The 18976-nt window shown below is 39.1% G+C and overlaps 1 long non-coding RNA gene across 1 annotated transcript in view; it reads right to left on the minus strand.

The window, feature by feature from the left end:
- Positions 1-14095, minus strand: part of LOC138849745 (uncharacterized) — a 37932-nt gene extending 23837 nt beyond the window's left edge. Inside the window, exon 1 of the long non-coding RNA XR_011388874.1 lies at positions 13786-14095. This is a non-coding gene — a long non-coding RNA (uncharacterized lncRNA). The remainder of the gene's footprint in view (positions 1-13785) is intronic.
- Between the last annotated feature and the right edge of the window lie 4881 nt (positions 14096-18976).

Consider the following 18976-nt stretch of genomic DNA (forward strand, 5'->3'; position numbering starts at 1 on the left):
AAAACTTGTGAAAAATATATTTTAAAATAAATGCATATAAACAATGTGATTTTATTTTCTATAGGTATAATTGATGTTACTCTCCATTAAAATGTCATTAATTTTTAGATAAAAATTTAATATCATTGTAATATATTATCCTTTTTGTGCACCCTAAATAAACTGCAATTTCAAAGTAAACTATTGGTTAACAAAAGAAGTTTTGTATTTGAAAGAAATTTTTGCAATTATAATCTTAAAACCACTAGGATTTCAACAATATAATATACAAAAATAAAACAAATATATATTTAATTAAAAACAGAAAATATCTCTCCAACTCAATATGTAAAAGTAATGTAATTACATTTAATTTGTTCATGTTTTCAAATCTTATTTGCTGTCACTATTTTGTGATTAGAAATAATAATAATAATTCATATAGATTTGGACAATGCAGGAGAGAGAAAATAGGTAGAGACCCCAATAATAAATTTCACCTGCCTCAAACAAAAAGTTTCAACTTTGGTACCGTACAATCTGAAAGTGTTTTAACAAATTCAGCAATTCAGAAAACAGAAATGAGTGGTATAATTACTAGAAAGGTAAATTCTTGGGGCCAGAGCTGTGGCTTAGAAGGTAAAGCCATGATCTGCAGTGCCGGCATCCCATACGGGTGCTGCTTCACATCCCGGCTGCTCTACTTCCGATCCAGCTCTCTGCTATGGCCTGGGAAAGCAGTGGAAGATGGCCCAAGTCCTTGGGCCCCTGCACCCACATGGGAGACCTGGAAGAAGCTCCTGGCTCCTGGCTTCAGAAAGGCTCCTCTCTGGCTGTTGCGGCCAATTGGGGAGTGAACCAGCAGATGGAAGACACCTCTCTCTCTCTCTCTCTCTCTCTCTCTCTCTGCCTCTCCTTCTCTCTCTGTGTAACTCTGACTTTCAAATAAATAAACAAATCTTTTTTTTTAAAGGCAAATTCTTTTATATTTAAAGACTTCTTGTTCTTTTTAAAGATTTATTTATCTATTTGAATAAGAGTTACAGGGGAGGGGATGGTGGGAGATGGGGGTAGGGTGACTTCCATCTGCTGGTTCACTCCACAAATAGCCACAACAGTTGGGAAGCCAGGAGCTTCTTCCCAGTCTCCCAAGTGGGTGCAGGGGCCTGAGGACTTAGGCCATCCTCTGCTGCTCTCCCAGGCAGCAGAAGTAGACCAGATGGGACTTGAACCAGTGCTCATATTAGACTGCTGACATCCAAAGTGATGGCTTACTGCAGTAGTACATTGCCTGCCCCAAGAGTTTATTTCTTTGAAAGGCAAAATTTCAGAGAGAGAAAAAGAGAGAGAGAGAGAGAGAAAATATTTTTGACCTGATGGTTCACTCTCCAAATGGCTGCGATGGTCAGGGCTGGGCCAAACCAAAGCTACAGTCATCCTCTGGGCCTCCCATGTGAGTGGCAGGATGCCAAGCACTTGGACCATCCTCTGCTGCTTTCCCCAACGGCATTAGTAGGGGGAAGCCAGTACTTGAACTGGCATCCGCGTGGGATGACAGTTTCACAGGTGGTGGCTTAATCTGCTGCACCACAACACAGGCCCTGCAAATTCTTATGTTAATTGTAACAGAACTCCTACACAACAAAGCAGAAAACTCTGTTCTGAATATAATCAAATAATTATTTTATAATATTGTTCTTTCTCCATTATGCTTGATGAAATAAGCCAGTCACAAAATGACAACTATCTTCTGTTTTTTTTTTTTTTTCTGACATGTGGCAGTTAATATAGAATACAAAACAATGTACAGGAATGAAACAGACATCTTCTAATTGTTCTTTTTAGCCCTCATTTATATTCCTGTGGAATTGTGGTCTTCCTATGTCTTACTTGTTGAGTATTATGGTTAGTGGTGAATTAATTCTGTGATTATAGAGTAGATTAAAAATACATCTTTACAAAAATAAAAGAAAAAAGGAGAAGGGAAGGAAAGGAGGAGAGAGGGAGGGAAGCAGGATTGTCTTCTTAGAACTGCACCTGTGAAATACATGAAATCTGTTCTCTTAAAAATTTTAAAAAATAGGGACCAGCGCTGTGGTTCACTTGGTTAATCCTCCACCTGCGGCGCCAACATCCCATATGGGCTCTGGGTTCTAGTCCCAGTTGCTCCTCTTCCAGTCCAGCTCTCTGCTGTGGCCTGGGAAGGCGGTGAAGGATGGCCCAAGTGCTTGGGTCCTGCACCTGCATGGGAGACCAGGAGGAAGCACCGGGCTCCTGGCTTCGGATCGGAGCAGCTCCGGCGGTGGCGGCCATTTGGGGGTGAACCAGTGGAAGGAAGACCTTTCTCTCTATCTCTCACTAACTCTGTCAAAGAAAGAAAAAAAAATTAAAAAATAGAATATCTTGGTTTCCACCTGGGTAACAAATATGTGAGAATTAAATTATATGTTAAAGTTATACTTTATTTTTTCTTTTTTATACTACATTATTGTGGGGTACACTATGATACTTCAATATATATATAAAGTACATAATAGTTGGATCTGGGAAATTAGCATTTCTATCTCCTTAAATATCCTTCTCAAATCTTTAATTAACACATAATAATTATATGTATGTGAGCTCTTTAATAAGTTTATAAAAATTCATATTATAAAAATTACACATGAATTCCAAAATTTTTCACACCAGAATTAACACCTTTTAATTCCATTTTCCCACACACTGACTAAAGTACTGTCATATTTCTGGCATACAATGCGGTATTTCAGTACATGTATAATATGTTCCGATCAAATCAGGGTAATGAATATTTACATATCTTTATCATTACTTTATGTTTGGAGCCTTCAAGTTCCTCTCTTCCATTTGATCCTGAAATATATAACATAACAGAGTATTGTGAATTATACTCATTCTACTGTGCTGTAGAACATCAGAACTTATTCCTTCTATCTTCTACAGTACAATTAAAAATGCTTCTACTGTATTTTAGTACCTATTAGTACCCATTTAGTACCTCCCTCCACCCTCTCTGTTTCTATGACCCTTCCCAGTCTCTACTATTGTACATTCAGATCAACTTATCATTTCTAAGGTTTAATACATGATAGAGAACATGTCATATCTATCTGGGAATGATTACACTTAATATAATGTCCTCCAGACCCATCTATTTCACTACAAATGATACACTGTCCTTTTTTATTACTGAATAATATTCTATTGTGTATATATACCACATTTTCTTTATCAATTCATCTCATGATGGACATCAAGTCTGAGTTCACATCTTAGCTACTGTGAATAGTGAAGTTATAAACATACATATATATCTTTTATATGCTGATTTAATTTTCTTTCAATATATACCCATAAATTGGTTCAACGGATCACATGATAGATACATACAGTTCTCCAGAGTTCTGTATAAATTTATATTCCTAACAAGAGTGTAAAAGATTTTCTTTCCTCTAATCCTATTGATATTTTTATGTTTTTTTTTTTTTTATAATAGTCATCTTAACTGGGGTGAAGCTCACTTGCTTTTTCTCTGCCATTGTCTCTCTATAACTCAGCCTTTCAAATAAATAAATAAATCTTTAAAAATGTATTTTTTTGTTTCTTTACACATGTCTGTTTAAATCTATCTTACTTTGATTCTTGATTTCTAATTAAGTTGTTTTAAAATGCAGGAAGGGACTGGTGGTATAGCACATTAGGTTAAGCTTCCACCTACAGTACAGACATGCCATTTCAGAATTTAAATTCCCACATAATGTGCATGGCAAAATATCAGAAGAGGCTCAAGTACTTGGACCCCTGACACCCACTTGGGAGATCTGGATGGATTTTCAGGCTCCTGACTTCGGCCTGTCCCAGTTGCAGCCATTAGGGGAATGAGCCAGTAGATGAAAGATTTGTCGGTGTTTCCCTCTCTCCATCACTCTGTTTTTCAAATAAGTAAAATAAATATTTAAAATAAACAAAACAAGAGTAAATCTTCCATATGGCACCTCTTGTTTTGAAATTTGTTGAGACTATTTATTTCTTTTTTTTTAACTTTTATTTAGTAAATATAAATTTCTTTTTTTTAATTTTTATTTAATGAATATAAATTTCCAAAGTACGGCTTATGGATTACAATGGTTTCCCCCCCATAACATCCCTCCCACCTAAAACCCTCCCCTTTCCCACTCCCTCTCCCCTTCCATTCACATCAAGATTCATTTTCGATTCTCTTTATATACAGAAGATCAGTTTAGCATACATTAAGTAAAGATTTCAACAGTTTGCTCCCACACAAAACATAAAGTGAAAAATACTGTTTGAGTACTAGTTATAGCATTAAATCTCAATGTACAGCACACTAAGGACAAAGATCCTACATGAGGAGTAAGTGCACAGTGATTCCTGTTGTTGACTTTACAAATTGACACTTCTGTTTATGGCATCAGTAATCTCCCTATGCACCAGTCATGAGTTTCCAAGGCAATGGAAGACCCTTGAGTTCTCCAACTCTTATCTTGTTTAGACAAGGTCATAGTCAAAGTGCAGGTTCTCTCCTCCCTTCAGAGATAGGTACCTCCTTCTTTGAAGACCTCTTCTTTCCACTGGGATCTCACTCACAGAGATCTTTCATTTATGGTTTTTTTGTTTTTTTTTTTTTTGCCAGAGTGTCTTGGCTTTCCATGCCTGAAATACTCTCATGGGCTTTTCAGCCAGCTCTGAATAACTTTAGGGCTGATTCTGAGGCCAGAGTGCTGTGTAGGACATCCGCCATTCTATGAGTCTGCTGAGTATCTCGCTTCCCATGTTGGATCACTCTCCCTTTTATTTATTCTATCAGTTAGTATTAGCAGGTACTAGAATTGTTTATGTGCTCCCTTTGACTCTTAGTCCTTTCATTATGATCAATTGTGAACTGAAATTGATCACTTGGAATAGTGAGATGGCATTGGTACATGCCACCTTGATGGGATTAAATTGGAGTCCCCTGGTATGTTTCTAACTCTACCATTTGGGGCAAGTCAGCTTGAGCATGTCCCAAATTGTACATCTCTTCCCTCTCTTATTCCCACTCTTATGTTTAACAGGGATCACATTCCAGTTAAATTTCAACACTTAAGAATAACTGTGTATTAATTACAGAATTAAACCAGTCATATTAAGTAGAACAGACAAAAAAAACTACTAAGAGGGATAATGTATTAAGTTGTTCATTAACAGTCAGGGCTATGCTGATCAAGTCACTGTTTCTCATAGTGTCGATTTCACTTCAACAGGTTTCCTTTTTGGTGTTCAGTCAGTTGTCACCGATCAAAGTACAGTTTATGGATTACAATGGCTTTCCCCCCATAACTTCCCTCCTACTCGCACCCCTCCCATCTCCTGCTCCCTCTCCCATTCCATTCACATCAAGATTCATTTTCAATTATTTTTATATACAGAAGATCGATTCAGTATATATTAAGTAAAGATTTCATCAGTTCGCACCCACACAGAAACACAAAGTGTAAAATACTGATACAGTACTAGTTATAGTATTACTTCACATTGGACAACACATTAAGGACAGATCCCACATGAAAAGTAAGTACACAGTGACTCCTGTTGTTGACTTAACAAATTGACATTCTTGTTTATGGCATCAGTAATCACCCTAGGCTCTTGTCATGAGTTGCCAAGCCTATGGAGGCCTTTTGAGTTTACTGGCTGATTATATTTAGACAAGCTCATAGTCAAAGTGGAAGTTCTCTTCTCCCTTCAGAGAAGGGTACCTCCTTCTTTGATGACCTGTTCTTTCCACTGGGATCTCACTCGAGAGATCTTTCATTTAGGTGGTGTTTTTTTTTGTTGTTGTTTTTGTTTTGTTTTGTTTTGTTTTTGCCAGAGTGTCTTGGCTTTCCATGCCCATAATGCTCTGATGGGTTCTTCAGCCAGATCCAAATGCCTTAAGGGCTGATTCTGAGGCCAGAGTGCTACTTAGGACATCTGCCATTCTATGAGTCTGTTGTGTATCCACTTCCCATGATGGATCATTCGCTCCCTTTTTTATTCTATCAGCTAGTATTTACAGACACTAGTCTTCTTTGTGTGATCCCTTTGATTCTTAGTCCTATCATTATGATCAATTGTGAACAGAAATTGATCACTTGGACTAGTGAGATGGCATCCGTACCTGCCACCTTGATGGGATTGAATTAGAATCCCCTGGCACATTTCTAACTCTACCATTTGGGGCAAGTCTGATTGACCATGTCCCAAATTATATATCTCCTCCCTCTCTTATTCCCACTCTTATATTTAACAGCGATCACTTTTCAGTTAAATTTAAACACCTAAGAATAATTGTGTGTTAATTACAGAGTTCAACCAATAGTACTAGAACAAAAAAAATACTAAAAGGGATAAAGTATTACATTGTACATCAACAGTCAGGACAAGAGCTGATCAAGTCACTGTTTCTCATAGTGTCCTTTTTACTTCAACAGGTTTCCCCTTTGGTGCTCAGTTAGTTGTCGCCAATCAGGGAGAACATATGATATTTGTCCCTTTGGGACTGGCTTAATTCACTCAGCATAATGTTTTCCAGATTCCTCCATCTTGTTGTAAATGACCAGATTTCATTGTTTTTGACTCCTGTATAGTATTCTATAGAGTACATGTCCCATAATTTCTTTATCCAGTCTACTGTTGATGGGCATTTGAGTTGGTTCCAGGTCTTAGCTATTGTGAATTGAGCTGCAATAAACATTAATGTGCAAACAGCTTTTTTGTTTGCCAATTTAATTTCCTTTGGGTAAATTCCAAGGAGTGGGATGGCTGGTTCTTGTGGTAGTGTTATATTCAGGTTTCTGAGGAATCTCCAGACTGACTTCCATAGTGGCTTAACCATTTTGCATTCCCACTAGCAGTGGGTTAGTGTCCCTTTTCCCCCACATCCTCGCCGGTATCTATTGTTGGTAAATTTCTGAATGTGAGCCATTCTAAGTGGGGTGAGGTGAAACCTCATTGTGGTTTTGATTTGCTAGTGATGCTGAAATTCGTATGGAGACACAAGAGATCTAGAATAGCTAAAACAATCTTGTACAACAAAAACAAAGTCAGAGGCATCACAATACCAGATTTCAGGACATACTACAGCGCAGTTGTTATCAAAACAGCATGGTACTGGTACAGAAACAGATAGATAGAGCAATGGAACAGAATAGAAACACCAGAAATCATTCCAAACATCTTCAGCCAACTTATATTTGATCAAGGATCCAAAACCAATCCCTGGAGTAAGGTTAATCATCCTTCATTATATCAGTAAAGATGAGTAAGAATAGGCTACTGAAATTTCCAAATCCAGACAGAAGATTCAAGAGAGCAAATAGAAAAATCCAGTGTTTGCTTCCTCCTCTACTAAGGTACCACAAAGCAGCTACGTCTTCAGGTCAGTGCCTGAGGAAGAGCACAAGATGCAGTGGAAGAGAAACAGGAGCACAGTGGGACACTGATATCAGGCATTGCAGCTTAGAGAGAGGAGAAAGAGGAATGAGGTGGTATCTGAGGCCCCAGGGCCAGGATTCACTGTTGTAGGAGAGAGGGTGAACAGGAAAGCATAGGTGGAGCTCATCTGCACACACTTCTCACCTAGGTGACCACCCCAGAGAGGGATCCTGCTGTCATAGACCAGCAACTCAATCAAGAGTCCTCCTTGTGGGGCCGGCGCTGTGGCCCAGTGGGTTGACGCCCTGGCCTGAAGCTCCGGCATCCCATGTGGGCACGGGTTCTAGATTCAACTGTTCCACTTCCAATCCAGCTTTTCTGCTATGTCCTGGGAGAACAGTGGAGGATGGCCCAAGTCTTTGGGCCCCTGCACCTATGTGGGAGACCCGGAGGAAGCTCCTGGCCCATGGCTTCGGATTGGTGCAGCTCTGGCCCTTGTAGCCAATTGGGGAGCGAACCATCGGATGGAAGAACTCTTTGTCTCTCTCTGCCTCTCCCCTTTCTGTGTAACTCTGACTTTCAAATAGATAAATAAATCTTTAAAAAAAAAAAAAAAGAGTGCTCCTTGGGGCCCAGAGACATTCCTGTATTCTACTGGGGCTGACTGAGCCCCATGGGTCCAGTTGGACTCAGCAAGAAAACAGCAACTCCAGAGCCCAGGCCCACACAGTGCTCTGTGCTGCAAAGTTAGTGGGGGCAGGCAGCTGGGGTAACCTCTAGTACTCAGGAAACAAGAAGGAAAGACCCATTGGAATTGACAGACATACTCTTTCTCATTGCCTCTTCTCCTCTAAACATTTAACTCACAGGCTACTGCTGGGCTCCCATGCTCCCACCCAAGCTGAAATGGAGACTCTGAACTTCCTGAACACTGGGAATGGATCTCACAGTGTGGTTGGGGGACACACTACAGAGTGTGATGGTGGCCTGAACAGTATACATATTTGCACCAAGAGCTCTACATAAGCAGTGAATCATCTAGTTTACACTGGCACAGAAATTAGCTGAGATTTCGAAAACACAACAGTCAGCTAAAACATCCCCTCTCTCTACTGATATGCAGAGGTGCTCCACAATTCCCATCTTGGGTGTTACTCTGAACTCTTGCTCCCTCCCCCACAAATGGCACCTGAGCTTCATGGCCCCACCTAGCACACACCCTGGAACTCAAATGTAATCCTTAGACATTCCTCAGAGCCCCAGAGGCATATCTCTAGGAATAAAGCCTTTAATTTAAAAAAAAAAAAAAAAGATCCTCCAGAAGTGACCAAAACAAGAGATCTCCCACATGTGCAAAAATCAACATAGAAACACAAACAAGAGAAGTGATATAGCTCTCCAAAAGGAACTCAATAATGCATTAATATTAGACTATGAAGAAAAGGACACTGACAAAAGGCCTAGAAAGAATTCAAAAGTATGATTGTAAGGTTACTTAAAAATACTTAGAAGCAGTTAAATAAAATTACCAAATCAGTACATGACATGGATGAGCAATTCAGCAGAAATAGAGATACTGAAAAAGAACCAAACAGAAATATTAGAAATGAAATATTCAATAAATATTCAAATATTCAAATAAAAATAGAGTGGAAAGCCTTAACAATGGATTTGATGATGCAGAAGAAAGAAAATTGGTCAAGAAGACAGGTGTTTTGAAAAAGCTCAGTCAAAACAAAAGAAGCAGGGAGAGGAGAGGAGGAGAAAACATTAGAATGAAACCAGTGCTCAGGATCAATTGGATACCATCAAAAGAACAAATATGTGAGTCTAAGGAGTTCCTGAAGGAATAGAAAAAAAAAATAATGGCTTATAAAACTATTAATGAAATAACAGTAGAAAATTTCCCCAACTTGGAGAACAATACGAACACCCAAATAACAGAAGTGAACAGAATCCCAAGGAAGCTGGTAGCTCTGGGATCCACATGGAAGGAAGGCCTATACTTCCAGGAATGGAGAAGTCCCTACCTGTACTTCTTGGGAAGAAAAGTCCTTGTCAAGGTCCCCATGGGTGCCTAAAGATCAACCAATGAGGATCAGACCCACCTCAACCTTTAACCCCCACGCCCTAAATCTATTAAAGGAGCCCTCCCAATCTCTGACGCGCGACTTCCCAGGCCCCTGCTCTGTTGGGACAGGGGAACCTTGCCAGGGAGCGGAACCCCGATAAAAGCCTGTGAATTAATTGATTCGTCTGCCTGGGAAGATTTGTTATATGCCAGACACTTTGCAGAAGCATGACTAGAAATCAGAGAAGATCCTCACCAAGACACATTATAGTCAAACTTTCAAATTAGACATAAGGAGAATATTCTAAAGTTTATGAGAGAGAAATGACAGTTCACTTTAAAAGGATCCCCAATCAAATTACAGCAGACTTATTAAAACAAACACTACAGGCCAGTAGAGAATGGTGAGATACATCCAAGCTCTAAAAAGAAAAAAAAAACTGCCAACCCAGAATACTTTAGACAGTGAAGCTCTCATTTGTAAATGAAGTTGAAATAAAGATCTTCCAGAAGAAGCAGAATTGAAAGGACCCATCTCTACTTGGCCAGCCTTACAAATGATACTTAACTGTACATACAGAAGGAGAAAGATAATCAGCATCAGGAAAGAATGTGAAGGCAGAAAACCTCCACAATGGCTCAGTAGGTTAAAGTTGCAGCCTGCAGCACCAGCATTCCATATAGGTGCTGGTTCAAGTCCCAGCTGCTTCATTTCTGATTCAGCTCTCTGGTAATGCGCCTGGGAAAACAGTGGAAGATGGTTCAAGTGCTTGGGCCCCTGCCATCCATGTGGGAGACCTAATCAAAGCTCTTGGCTCTTAGCTTCAGCATGGCACAGCTCTGGCTGTTGCAACCATTTGGGGAGTAAACCAGTGAATGGAAGGTCTCTCTCTCTCTCTCTCTGTCTGTGCGTGTGTGTCTCTCCTTTTCTCTCTTTGTGACTCTACCTTTAAAATAAATAAGTAAATATTTTTTTAAAAAATGAAAACCTCCAAGTAAAAGAACAAAGAAAATTCAAGACAAGCAAAAGGAATAACATGGAAAAATGGCACGACTAAAGTCATAACTTTTCAATAATAACCTTGAATGCAAATAGCTTAAATTCTCCAATTAAATGATACAGATTGCCTGAATGATAAAAAACACAACACTTATATATATGCTGCCTATAAGAAACACACAACAAATATACCCACAAACTTAAAGTGAAAAGGATGGAAAAAGATATTCCATGCAAATGGAAATCAGTGAGTAGCAGTAGCTATACTCACATCAGACACAAGAGATTTTCAAATCAAAACTGTTAAAAGACACAAACAAAGTTAATATGGAATGATTAAAAGATCAGGTTCCATCATTGTGGCATAGCAGATAAAGCCACTGTCTGCAATGTGGGCATCAAATGTTAAGTGCTGTTTCAAGTTGTGGCTGCTCCATTTCTGATCCAGTTCCCTGCAAATGGCTTGGAAAAATCAGTGGAAGATGGCCCAAGTACTTGGGCCCCTGTCATCCACATGGGAGACCAGAATAGAGCTCCTGGCTTCAGCCCTCACCCAGCACTGGCTGCTGTGGCCATCAGGGACGTGAACAAGTAGATAGATTCTCTCTCTCTCTCTCTCTCTCTGCCTTTCAAATAAATAAATATTTTTTAAAAAAGATCAAGGAATGAAGAGCTGCTTTTTTTAAAAAAAATAAATGTAACTGATAAACCACTGGCCCAACTAACCAAAAAAAGGGGGAGAATGAGACCCAAATTAACAAAATCAGATATGAAAAAATGAGATGTCAAAACTGAAACCACAGAAATACAATGAATCATTAGAAATTATTACAACAAGCTATATGCCAAAAATAGGAAAATCTTGAAGAAATGGATAGATTTCTGGATACATGTAATTTATCAAAATTCAGGCACAAAGAAAACCTGAATAGATCATTAATCAAAGCTGAGATTGAATCAATAATAAAGAGCCTCCCAACAAGCACTTGGGTCATCTGCTGCCTTCACAGGCACTTTTTTTTTATTTTATTTAATGAACATAAATTTCCAAAGTACAGCTTATGGATTACAATAGCTTCCCCCCTCCCCGTAACTTCCCTCCCACCCACAACACTCCCCTCTCCCACTCCCTCTCCCCTCCCATTCACATCAAGATTCATTTTCTAGTACCACTGGTTGAACTCTGTAATTAACACACAATTATTCTTAGGTGTTTAAATTTTAACTGAAAAGTGATCCCTGTTAGGAATTTGGAAAACATTATGCTGAGTGAAATAAGCCAATCCCAAAGGGACAAATACCACTGTTCTAATTGATAGGTGACAACTAACTGAGCACCAAAAAGGAAACCTGTTAAAGTGAAATGAACACTAGGAGAAACGGTGACTTGATCAGCCCTCACCCTGACTGATGATGAGCAACTTAATATGTTATCCCTCTTAGTATTTTTTTTGTTTGTTCTACTTAACACTTTTGGTTGAATACTATAATCAATACACAATTCTTCTTAAGTGTTGAAACTTAACTGAAAAGTGATCACTGTTAAATATAAGAGTGGGAATAAGAGAGGGAAGAGATGTGCAATTAGGAACATGATCAAGCTGACTTATCTCAAATGGTAGAGTTAGAAACATACCAGGGGATTCAAATTCAATCCCATCGAGGTTGCATGTACCAATGCCATCTCACTAATCCCAGTGATCAATTTCTGTTCACAATTGATCATAATGATAGGACTAAGAACCAAAGGGATCCGGCCGGCGCCGTGGCTCACTAGGCTAATCCTCCACCTAGCGGCGCCGGCACACCGGGTTCTAGTCCTGGTCGGGGCGCCGGATTCTGTCCCGGTTGCCTCTCTTCCAGGCCAACTCTCTGCTGTGGCCAGGGAGTGCAGTGGAGGATGGCCCAGGTGCTTGGGCCTTGCACCCCATGGGAGACCAGGAAAAGCACCTGGCTCCTGGCTCCTGGCTCCTGCCATCGGATCAGCGCGGTGCGCCGGCCGCAGCGCGCCAGCCGCGGCGACTATTGGAGGGTGAACCAACAGCAAAAGGAAGACCTTTCTCTCTGTCTCTCTCTCTCACTGTCCACTCTGCCTGTCAAAAAAAAAGAACCAAAGGGATCACATAAACAAGAATAGTGTCTGCAAATACTAGCTGATAGAATAAAAAAGGGAGAGAATGATCCAACATGGGAAGTGAGATACACAGCAGATCCATAGAATGGCAGATGTCCTAAACAGCACTCTGGCCTCAGAATCAGCCATTAAAGCATGCGGATCTGGCTGAAAAGCCCATGAGAGTATTTCAGGCATGGAAAGCCAATACACTCTGGGGAAAAAAAAAAAAAAACCTAAATGAAAGATCACTGCGAGTGAGATCCCAGTGGAAAGAACGGGTCATCAAAGAAGGAGGTACCTTTCTCTGAAGGGAGGAGAGAACTTCCACTTTGACCATGGCCTTGTCTAAATATGATCAGAGTTAGTGAACTCAGGGGGCTTCCATAGCCTTGGCAGCTCATGACAAGAGCCTAGGGTGATTACTGAGGCCATAAACAAGAGTGTCAATTTGTTAAGTCAACAACAGGAGTCACTGTGCATTTACTCCTCATGTAGAATCTTTGTCCTTAGTGTGCTGTACATTGAGATTTAATGCTATAACTAGTACTCAAACAGTATTTTTCACTTTATGTTCTGTGTGGCAGCAAACTGTTGAAATCTTTACTTAATGTATGCTAAACTGATCTTCTGTATATAAAGAGAATCGAAAATGAATCTTGATGTGAATGGAAGGGGAGAGGGACTGGGAAAGGGGAGGGTTTTAGGTGGGCGGGACGTTATGGGGGAAGCCATTGTAATCCATAAGCTGTACTTTGGAAATTTATATTGATTAATAAAAGTTAAAAAAAAGATTCATTTTCAATTATCTTTATATACAGAAGATCAATTTAGCATATATTCAGTAAAGATTTCAACAGTTTGCACCCACACAGAAACACAAAGTGTAAAATACTATTTGAGTACTAGTTATAGCATTAATTAAACACCTAAGAGTAATTGTGTATTAATTACAGAGTTCAACCAATAGTTTTAAGTAGAACATAAAAAATACTAAATGAGTAAAGTATTACATTCTTTTTTTGTTTGTTATATAGTTATTTTTTTATTTAATAAATGTGAATTTACAAAGTGCAACTTTTGTATTGTTGTGGCTTCCCCCCCCAACCTCCCTCCCTCCCGTGGCCCTCCCCTCTCCTACTCCCTCTCCCATCCCGCCCTTCATCGAGTTTCATTTTCAATTACCTTCATATACTGAAGATCAACTTAGTATATACTAAGCAAGGATTTCAACAGGCTGCCCTCACACAACCGCACAAGGTATAGGGTATTGTTCGACTAGTAGTGTTGTTTTTAAGTTTCATAGTAAAACACATTAAGGACAGAGATCCTACATGGGGAGTATGTACCCAGTGACTCCCATTGTTGATTTAACAATTGGCACTCTTATTTATGATGTCAGCAATCACCCGAGACTCTTGCTATGAGCTGTCTAGGCTATGGAAGCCCCTTGAGTTCACCAACTCTGAACTTGTTTAGTCAAGGCTGTATCACAGTGGAGGTTCCTTCCTCCCTTCAGAGAAAGGCGCCTCTCTCCTTGATGGCCACAGGCACGTTAGCAGGAAGCTAGATGGAAGGCAGAACAGCTGGGTCTTGAATGCTGGCACCCCAAAAAGACACTCCCTAATGAGATAAAGGCAGCACAAGTGGTAGCTTATCTAGCTGAGCCACAACACAGGCCACATACATAGACCACATGATTTTAAGTTTCACCCACATCTATCACATGTTATTTCAAGCATGCCAGAACTTTGATCTAAGCCTTTATTGGTCCTTTTTTTCTGGAATGAAAATCTCGACTTACCTCTTCCATGATCTAATACAAAATTACCTCCTTATAGTCTTTCCATACTTTCTTTTAAATCCTAAGTACCTCTCAATAAGTGACTGAGGCCGGCGCCGCGGCTCACTAGGCTAATCCTCGGCGCCGGCACACCGGGTTCTAGTCCCGGTTGGGGCGCCGGATTCTGTCCCGGTTGCCCCTCTTCCAGGCCAGCTCTCTGCTGTGGCCAGGGAGTGCAGTGGAGGATGGCCCAGGTGCTTGGGCCCTGCACCCCATGGGAGACCAGGAAAAGCACCTGGCTCCTGGCTCCTGCCATCGGATCAGCGCGGTGCACCGGCCGCAGCACGCCGGCCGCAGCGCACCGGCCTCGGCAGCCATTGGAGGGTGAACCAACGGCAAAGGAAGACCTTTCTCTCTGTCTCTCTCTCTCACTGTCCACTCTGCCTGTCAAAAAATAAAAAATAAAAAATAAATAAGTGACTGAATAAAATAAATGCTCAATTATAGATAAAGTAGAATATTATACATTCAATAAAATAAATAGCTTAACTTATGTAATGAACAAATTTAAAAACTAACATTAAGAATAAAGCAAAGCAAATTATTTTAAACATATTTCAACAGCACCCAGACAACAGTATCTATTTCGTTAAGGGTTATATGCATATGTAAGTAGAAAACATGCATAGGAATGATACACATAAGCTTTAGAAGTGTGGTGATCCTAGGGTAAAATGAATGAATCAGAGATAATGGGCAACACTTTAGCTTTTGTTACAAAAAATTTTAAGAGGGGGAGAGATGAAGGAAAGAAAAAGACAATTGTTAATAGATATTTAATTTCTGCGGTATATACATGAGTATTTATATTATTTCTACATTTCATGATGTAAACATTCTTCTTTAATGTTTTAATTTAAAGGGTCATATAATTTTACTCCCTCTATTAAATTTAAAAAAAAAGTCCTTATTGGTTCCACCTACTGATTCATTCCCCAAATGCCTAGGAGACAGTAATTCAATCCAGGTTTCCCAAGTGGGTGGCAGGGACTTAACTACCTCAGCTATCCCCTGCTCCCTCCCTGGATGTGCAATGTCAGGAAGCTAGATTAGAAGTGAATCTGATACATACAATTGGTGTCCCAAGCACTGTCCCAATCACCTGCCCCAAATATACTTTTTAAAGTATACCTCATATTATTATTTTATGATTTATTGATTATTTATTTGAAAGGCAAAGTTATAAAGCAAAAGGGAAAGACAGACACAGAGAGATCTTCCATCTACTCGTTCACTCCCCAGCATCCGCTGGTTCATTGCCCAAATGGCTGCAATGGCCAGGGCTGGGCCAGGCCAAAGTCCTGGTCTTCCATATGGTGGCAGGTGTCCAAGCACTGAGTCATCTTTTGCTGCTTTCCCAGGTGCATTAGCAGGGACTGGACTGGAAGTGGAACAACCAGGATATGACAAGAACCCATATGGCATACCAGTATCACAGGCAGCAGCTTAACCTAGTGTGCTACAATGCTGGCTCCAACATTTCAAATTATTAAGAAAAAAATTGACTCCTTACAACAGTGTGTTTCAGCCACCCATTTCATCTTTAACTTACTAAAACATCTTACCAATGCAGCTATGGTTTAGATAAATTTTTAATGCCTTCTAAGGGTTCTTTTATTGAAATATAACCCATACCATGAGCTATTAAAGAGGGTGAGAACTTAATAAAACTATGATACTCAGATGTGGGGGCTTCAGGATGTGCTTAGGGTTACTACATAAGGACATAATGCATTTCATTATAACAACAAAAAATACACTAATACAAATGCTTACTATCAACTTGTATTACTGAATAATTTTATGTAAATCATTCAGTGTAAAAGTTAACTCTACTCCTGTCACTTAAGGCAGATTTATTCTACTCTAGGTTTATGTTCTTTTGGGAAAATATGTTTCTCAATGTGTTTCACTGAAAAGATTTACTTACTCATCTTGACTAGTGGTGTACTAAAAGAGAAGGATAGTATTTCTAAATATTTTTATGTACTCTATTAACAGGGTCTCTGAATGATGATAACTAATTTCCATCAAAATAAACTAAATAGGCTGACTAAGCATTTATTCAGGAATTATTCAACAAGCAACTGCTAAACACTATTTCCTGTGTTACACTGAACTAAAAGAAAAGTGAAACCAATCCTTGACCTAGAGAAGTTGGCTGTCACTTTGACCAGCCAAAATGAACAGAATTTCCTCTTTTATCTTCAAACTAGAGGCTAGTAATGAAGTTAAATGGATAATTGAATTCCCTATAATGATACCAATACAAATAACTTCAGCTTCAGAAAATTTTCTACACCACAGTAACTCAGCTTTAGCTGCACATTGTAATCACTGTGGAGCTTTAAAATACATATAAAATGCATGGCTCCTACCCTCAGAAATTCCGATTTAATTAGTCTTGGATATAACCTGGCATTGGAATAAAAAATTCTTACTTGATTACATATGCAAAATTGAGTGAGAAACACCAATAGGACTCAATGTCCCAGTAGCATTTGATCTTGCATGAGACCACAGACCCTCCATGACAATGGAGCTAAAAGCAAAGAGTGTTAGGAAAACATTAAGAAATGAGGATATTTACTAGGTATAATATGTTAAGCGCTTTCTTTTTTCAAACTAACTCTGAAGTTAATGTTAGTCTTTTTATTTTTAATCCTCACTCAGATACAATGCTAATTCTAATATGCATTGACAGTCACATGGTTGTCCTTTGATTGGCTTACCCAGTCAATCCAACAAAATAAAAACCTGGAATCTCTAGAAAGAATTCAGCATTTTTCCTTCTTTCCTCAGGTGATCTGGAAAGCTATAAAATGATTTCTTCCTTTAGTATTTCCATTAGACAAAATGGGCAGGAGTAAGATGGTACAAGTTTCAAATGACCTCTAGCTCAAGGGGACAAAATAAAATTGGGCTCTTATGAACTTGAAGGACTTGGAGAATTCACACAATAGGTCACAGTCTTTGATTTCCAGCTTCCACTCTAGAAATGAATATTAGGTACCATAATAAGCATGTCAAGGTCATGTATGCATAATTCTGATGAAGTAAAGTATAAATCTAAAAGGTTAACTATCTGCAGAGATTGAGTGGATTTTTTTTCAGAAGCCAAGTAATTAAAATGGAAAAAATGTGTTTAGTGGTAAAAGAAACTGAAGTGTTACTATATTAGATAAGGGAGCAGTCCATGACCACATAATGTCATTAAAGTGATCGGAAATTATGTGGTCTTTTAAATTGCTTTATTTCCCTCAGCAGAATATTAATTTCAGGTGAGTAATTTAAATTGCATTAGCAGCAGACTCCTTAAGATGACACTTCATTTAGTTTTGAAAGTTGCTGCTGTTTAAGATATCCCCCCAGTCTGCCATTTCACACTGGTGCTAACTTGCGCCAGATTGCATATTGTTTTTCAAAAATACCATGGGGGTGTCAAATGTTTTATTGCAAACCTGCTGCTTTATGGAAAAAAAAATCAATGTAAATAAACCAGAGAGACACTTCTGTAAATTGCCCTATTTTAGACAGAAAATGTTTCAATTAGATGTCTGATATCAACTGACAGTTTAATGAACCAAATCATTTTGGAAATATCCTTCACATACACAAGATATCATCGTATTTTCAGAGACCATATGGTATGAAGTAGATCCACAAGATCTTCAAGGACAGGCATGCGCACTCTGTATGATTCTTGACGCCAGTGCCTGTGCCTTTTTCACTAACAACCATGCAGGTAAGACAACTTTCAAAGCTGCTGATGTGGTGGAAAGAAAGCACCAAGACAATTTTTAAAAAGATATTACCATGGTTATTTTCCTTTTAAGAACATTATAAACTCACAACCCCTACTCTTTCATGGACCATCAATAGAGTAACCCAAAAAGAGATTGATCGTTTGAGCCTGGTCCAAATGGGTGGCAAGGGCTACAAGGTTAAGGACATATTTGTATAATCAATGTTTTGTTAGGAGTCTGAAACACCATCCATAACACAGATAATAATTTGCAGGAGAATAACAGCTTCATGGATGACTGCATGAGATTATTAAGTGATTCAAGAAACTTTAAACTAGCAGAAACATATTGTACAATTTGAATTTACTTTTGACCTCCCAAGTCTTTTAAAATAAAATGAAGTATATATTCTTAATTGGATGATAAAGTAATTGCTTCAATCCCCTTCTATTTATCAAATAACTGTTCTTCCTTTTCTATCTCCTCTTTTCTATGGTTATAGTTGGTTTACAAGTACCTGCACAGAGACATAGTGATCTTTTTGGTTGTTGTTGTTACCAATACAGGGATTTTGGTTTCTCAACCATGCAGTCCTGCAACTTGCTTTCATTTCCCCCTATAAACTCTGCTCTAATCTGTAACACTTCTGTCTTATCTGTCTTGTGTACCCCCTCAATTTGCTTTCTGGCTGCTGCTTTCCTGTATTGCCCCCGTACTTCCATCCAAGCTATTCCCATGGTGTTCAACTTAGCTGCTATGACATAGCTCTGTCCCTGTTAACTGCCTC

Source organism: Oryctolagus cuniculus, chromosome 5 (genome assembly GCF_964237555.1).
Source record: "Oryctolagus cuniculus chromosome 5, mOryCun1.1, whole genome shotgun sequence".
Lineage (NCBI taxonomy): Eukaryota > Metazoa > Chordata > Mammalia > Lagomorpha > Leporidae > Oryctolagus > Oryctolagus cuniculus.